The sequence below is a fragment of the Nansenia antarctica genome, assembly GCF_963989245.1.
Source record: "Nansenia antarctica genome assembly, chromosome: 11".
Classification (NCBI taxonomy): domain Eukaryota; kingdom Metazoa; phylum Chordata; class Actinopteri; order Argentiniformes; family Microstomatidae; genus Nansenia; species Nansenia antarctica.
The window spans coordinates 18793894-18801047 of NC_137681.1; positions in this window are offsets into that span (position 1 = coordinate 18793894).

Sequence of the window (7154 nt, forward strand, 5' to 3'; positions counted from 1 at the left end):
TCACACACACACACACACACACACACACACACACACACACACACCGATGTCTCAGGAAGGAATCATTCTGTGTGCTCGTTTTTCGTAAGATTTCTCCAGTGTTGCACCCCACCTCTTATCACACAGACACACATACATACACACACGCACGCACACACACACACACACACACACACACACACACGCACACACGCACACACACACACACACACACACACACACACACACACACACACAACTGCTACTGAGCCCCCCTGAATTCCTCAATCAGTCACTTAAATGCCAGACATGGTAGATCAACACTTTGCAGAGAGACAGGCTGGCCCGACCCAGCAAGTGCTATGAAGAGGATGTTAGTATCGGGTCTCTATGAATCCTAACGTTTTTTTTTTCTGTTTTCTTTTTTTTCTTCTTTATTTGTACGATCAAAGCTGCTTTCATCAATCAATCAGGACTAAACCTGTCCAGAACAGCGCACAAGTTCCCCTCCACCACGGCTAATCTGGAATAGCAACAAGACACACACACACACACACCCTCAGTTTGAGAAATATGGAATATGTTGCAATTTTGTCAAGATTATCAGGCGACTTAAAACAAAATAAAACCAACATTTAATAAATATATTGTGTTTGATTGTGTGTCTGTATCACTATCACAGTGTTTGTTTCATGGTTGGTGTCTGTCATAAACACTGCATCAAGATATTTATATGCGCCCCCCTCCCCTCTCTGGAAGAGCTGTACAACACACGCTGCCTTAGGAAGGCCTCCAAGATCTCCAGAGACCCATCCCACCCTGGGTACGAACACTTTGCCCGGCTGCCCTCGAAAAGGCGGTACAGGACCATGGCCGCAAGGACAAACAGACTGAAGCTCAGCTTCTACCCCAGGGCCATCCAGGCCCTGAACACAGCAAAGACCTAGGTTCTGGGCCCTGGACAGTCTGGACGGATTGATGGCAGCTGCTGGATTGAAAAATCAGGTGTAGTGCTGAGGCACAAATGTGTACATTTCAAGCCTGCAAACTGTGACACTTTAAATGAATGTGCAATAACACTATCTGCAATATGACAACCCTAGTCGTTTTATCTGTACAGTATAGTATAGTGGATAGTGTACATAGCCTTTATTTATGTAAACCAGCTCCTTTCCCTTCTTGTTTTTTTAGTTTTTTTTCTTTCCTAGCACCAGGGGAGCCACCCCTCCCAAATTTCGTTGTTTGGTACCTGTACTATAGCAATGACAATAAAGACCATTCATTCATTGGCCAGGCCTGTAATCTGGGAACCCAGAATCTCATCTCTCATTGTTAATTTGTAAATAATTCTATTACTCCCCCATTCATTGTTTAACTACCACTTTTGGTATATTTTCTAGAAATGTAGAAAATCTGACCACCTAAAAGCAAGGTGAAAAAGAAAGTAAATACAAAACAAAAAAATGACATAATTTCTACATCAGATTAGTCTGTAGATTAATCAACTGATACACTTTCTTTCTTTTTTTATTGACTGACAGCGCTCAAAGATAAATCTCATTCCACAACCAGTTACCTACACTTTGCTACCGTAAAAAAGAAAACAATGTAATATATCAAATCGTCAGATAGATTAATCTGTTCTTTTGGGAGTAACAGTTCTAAACAATATTGGTGAAAGAAGAATCAGTCAACTACAGCACACCGTTGTAAGGACTGTATTCAATTCTGGCTGTAAATGGGGGGGGAAATATGCATTTAAGATAAATGTATAATGTAATTTGAGAAACTTAATTAAATAGAAAAAAATCCTGGTCACTAGTGTTTCTACATTGTAGCAATTCATGACAGTCATTCAGAACAGAGTCCACGAAACGGTTACAAATGATTGGTTCCAAACCAACTCCTCCTACTTGGTGTGTAGGCTTGTAGCCAATCGTCTGCCTTCGCGCTGAATTTCAAACATTTTCAAATGGCCAGCTGCTGGTTATGGAAGAATTACTCCGCCGGACAAAGTAGTGCCTTATACATTTATTTTACAGAAACATAAACATGCAGTAAGTATTTTCAAAGTAGTGCCTTATATGTCACATCTGTTTTACAGAAACACAAACATGCAGTATGTATTTTCATTACACCATATTTAATGTATCCCGGCTGAACAAGTCCACAGATTTCACTGTACGATTTACGCATATAGAGTTTGGCGGAGGGATATGATTCACACGCATGCACGTTTCGGAGCAATGCCAGCCAGCCAGTGTCGTAGGGACTTTAGCTAGTTAGGGAACCTATTTTATAGACAGGGGTAGATTATTTGTATAACCAGACTGATTATTTTATCAGTCTCTGTTATATTTTATTAAAGGGTAAGGTGTTATACTGTAGAAGTGTATGGACGACCAGCGGTTCCAGAGTCTTTGAATTGTCTCCAAGGTAACGAACCGTCTCTTATCTAGTGTTAGTGCCGTGGGGACCGTGTGTTGGTTATAGTGCAAATGTTACTCTTTTAAACTTCTTCATGATGTAAAGCCTCCTGCTATCGAGCTTAAAATATACACTCGCGAATCATTCGTTTACGTGTGTTTAATTCGTCCCACGGATCGAGATCCATTCCAGCAAATGTGACTGTGTCTGCACCACCGCATGTGTCTAGTAAGCACCATGGTTAGCTAGCAAGCTAGCTAGCATTTGTTTCACAGAGGTTGGTCAATGCTTTAGTTGGCCTGCTACTAAATTTTAAAGCGGCATCAAACATATCCTTGTGAATGAGTTAGCTAATGTTAGTTGACAATATTAATCGGAACCCGTGAAACATCGTTTCCTAGTCCGATCACAGTGAGTTAACGTAATGTGTCATTTGGAGTTAACTGTAATTATTCTTTTTTTTCTCCGCACTTCCATATCTTCTGTGCTTTTAGGTAAATCTTAAGTCTGATCCATCATCATGCCTTTGCACGGAAAGATTGTTGTGATCAAAAGGACTGGAGGAGATGGGACTGAGTTTCCTCTCACCGCTACATGCTTATTTGGAAGGTGAGAAAGGCTTCGGGATCACTTGTTCATGTCATTAGCTACCAGCAAGTGGTATACATAGTTAGCAACATCACTGTAAGATTCACTTTCCATGAATCTAGGCAAATATAATGTTAATGAAAAACCTCACATTGGAGCATGGTTCATTCTAATGAGTTGGGGTTGTTCGAGGTGCCGTGTGGCCATTTCAAACGCGGGCGGGATTCTCGCTGCTGACGTCAAATATTGAGAGTTGTTCACTACAGCAACGTTGCACATTGTTACACATCTATACGTTTTATGAGATCTAGCTCAACTTGTACTGTATATGAGTTATTGAGGATGACCTTGTCTATGGATTGCCTTAAACGGATCTGAGTTACTGGGCAGTGGGCACTGTGAATGTTCATTTGATCTTTGAATTTTGTAAAGGAAGTGACACGTGTTGGATTAGACTGTATCTGGCCCAGAGAGCATGGCACTACTGATTAGATTAGATTAGATTCATTTGTCATCAGAGTACAAGTACAATACAACGAAATGCAGTTTAGCATCCAACCAGAAGTGCAAATAGTGATAATGCTATAGTTGTAGGTTCAATTCCATGTGACTGTTACGTATACGTGTTATGTATGCAATAACTTTGCTGTGAAATGCTTTAGATAAAAGTTTATGCTAAATGGCATATGGATTTATGGTATACATTCAGTCAATAGGAACATAAGGGTAGCAAGTGTTAACGTAGTCCTTTCTAACTGGCCTAGGAATCTGAACATTTAAACGTGTCGTGGCATGTTAATGATTTGCTTTTTCTTTGGGTGTCAGGAAACCTCACTGTGATATTCGCATTCAGATTCCCCAAGTCAGCAAGGAGCATTGCAGAATTGAGTTGAATGAAAATAAAGAGGTATTTACAGGCCATGACAACTGCTTCACATTCATGTTAGTCATCACAATTTGGCTGTCACTCACAATTCTCCACCCAATTCCTGTAGTGTGCACTTAATCACACCCCTCCATGGATTTAAAATCATTGGGTTGGTGTAAGCACAGGCTCTTACATCAATCCTATTTTTTCAGATCCATACTGAGGGAGTGCACAGTGCACACAGGAAAAGGGTGGAGAATTATGACACGCAGCATAACGTTGGTTATTTTAGTGACTGTTGAGCATGTATTGAAAGATTGCATTGTTTGGTTTTTCTTCCAGGTTATTTTGACCAACTTGAGCTCTGGGAATCCAACCCGTATCAACGGGGAGGTCCTGGAGCAGTCTGAACGCTTGAAACATGGAGATCTAATCACTATTATTGACCGTTCTTTCAGGTTTGTGTCTGGAGTATTTATTTCTATCAGTGTATTTGTATGTTATGTCTTAAGGGCTCTGCACACAGCGTGCGATTTCTGTTGCGCGTCAACATTCCATTTTGAAGTTTGAATGGAAGTCTATGAGAACATCGCATTTCGATAGTTATGGAGATAGACTCCAGTTCTATGAGTGGAGCGGAGCCCCATAGGGGAGCTCTGCTCCTATTGGTTTACCCGCTACCTAAAGTAGCCAATGACTGAATTTTTCAATGCCTGCGCCCGCCTGGGGTGCTATATAAAGGGGTGTACTTCGCTACCTCATTCTCCCAAACATACAAAAACAGCCGGGTTTGAACGAGTCGAAGTGGGCCAGCAGCCCTATGGGGCTCCGCTCCACTCATAGAACTGGAGTCTATCTCCATAACTATCGTTCTATATCGTGGAGCTCCGCCCCATAGGGGAGCTCTGCTCCTATTGGTTTAGGCGGAGCGAACGAGGCCAAATGTACCCCCACTGAGACTATTAATCCGTAAAACAATCTCAGCGGCACCCGGAGCTGACCACTGATGTTGGTTCAAGACAACCTTAAAAAGTTGGCCCAACCCACACGAGTCTGCTCCACTGATCTAGCCCTTACGTGAGCACGCAGGGTTGTAGATCTAACGGAACATGTCCTGGAGGAGGGTCCCCTCCCCAGGCACATCCGTAATCATCCTGACAGCACTTGAATAGCATCCCCAACCAGGGTAATCCAAGTGCCATCCCCACTACCTCAGTCCTCAGCAAACTGAGGACAGAGTGAGAAAAGGATGAGGAAGAAATATCACTTACCTAACCCTTACGTTGGGTTGTTGATCTAACAGACATGTCCTGGAGGAGGGTCCCCTCCCCAGGCACATCCGTATTCATCCTGACAGCACTTGAATAGAATCCCCATGACCAGGGTAATCCAAGTGCCCTTCCCACAACATCAGTCATCAGCAAAACTGAGGACAGAATGAGAAAGGATTGAGGAAGAATATCACTGACCTAACCCTTACGTGAGCACGTAGGGTTGTAGATCTAACGGAACATGTCCTGGAGGAGGGTCCCCTCCCCAGGCACATCCGTAATCATCCTGACAGCACTTGAATAGAATCCCCAACCAGGGTGATCCAAGTGCTTTCCCCACTACATCAGTCATCAGCAAAACTGAGGACAGAATGAGAAAAGGATGCGGAAGAAATATCACTGATCTAACCCTTACGTGAGCACGTAGGGTTGTTGATCTAACGGAACATGTCCTGGAGGAGGGTCCCCTCCCCAGGCACATCCGTATTCATCCTGACAACACTTGAATAGAATCCCCATGACCAGGGTAATCCAAGTGCCTTCCCACTACATCAGCCATCAGCAAAACTGAGGACAGAATGAGAAAAGGATGAGGAAGAATATCTTTCAAGTAATACCGTACAAAAAGTGATGGCGACGACCAAGACGCCGCCTCACATATCTCCTCCACTCCCACTCCCCTGAGAATGGCCACTGATGTGGCCATGCCCCTGGTGGAATGAGCCCGAATGCCAGTCGGCACGGGCTGCCCCTTCGATTCGTATGCGAGGCTAATAGCCTCGCAAATCCAATGGGACAGCCTCTGCTTCGAGAGTGGTGCCCCGGCTTTCTGTCCGCCGTAGCAGATCAGAAGCTGGGGAGAAGATCTCAGTCCTGCCGTGCGCTTCACATATTGTGCCAACGCGCGCACCGGACATAGACAATGTAAACGCCTCTCCCTCTCTCCGTCGTGAGGAGGAGGAAAAAAGGCGCTCAGAGCACAGCTCTGAACCCTAAACCCACGATTAACCTTAGGGATAAAAGCCGGGTTAGGGCGTAACACAGCTTTTGTTTTGTCATCAGATATGATCAAACAATCTGCCCGTGTCGAGAGAGCACATAAATCACTCACTCGCTTAGCCGTAGTCAAGGCGAGGAGCTGACTCGTCTTGAGAGACAATAAACGCAACGACACAGTGTCAATGGGTTCGAATGGGGCACGCACTGCGCCTCTAGCACAATCGACAGGTCCCATTTTGGCATTAGAGTCCTATGAGGGCGTCTAAGCCTACACACTCCAGTCAAAAAACGCTTAACCAGCGAATGACTGAACAGTGTCGTTGTCGCAAAACCCTCATGACAAGCTGAGATGGCAGCCGCGTAAACTTTAATAGTTCTCGCCGCCAATCCCTTGTCAAACAGCGACTGTAAGAAGCACAAGAACGTTTCGACCCGACAGCAGACTGGGTCAACGTCCTGTCCCTCACACTGTGTAAACACTCGCCAGCGCGCCGCATATCCCTTTGCAGTGGATTGCGCGCGCGCACTCTGAATGGTCTGAATGACCGCGTCTGTCAGACCCCTGCGTTCTAACAAATCCCTCTCAGTAACCAGGCCATGAGGGGGCCCCCCATCATAGGCGGCCCCCTCACCAAGCCTCTGGCTTGAGAGAGTGCATCTTGTCGATGAGGTATGGGCCATGGGCCCTCTACCAACATCTCCATCAGTTCCGGAAACCACGGGGCTCCGGGACGGTCCGGGGCTACAAGAATTAACTCTAGCCTCTCTGACCTCACTCGTGCCAACAGTGGGAGGATAGATGTCAGGGGTGGGAACGCGTATAACAGGACCCTCGGCCATGGGTGGTGTGCGAATGTATCGACTCCCAATGGCGGGTTGTCCTGTTCGCGCAGGAAGAACCAAAGGCGACACTGCGCATTCGTCCGTGACGCAAACAGAACCACTTCTGCTTGCCCGAACCGTGCCCAAATCAGCGACACAATGGAGGGTGCTAACCTCCAGTCGTCGTCCCTCGGGCCTCC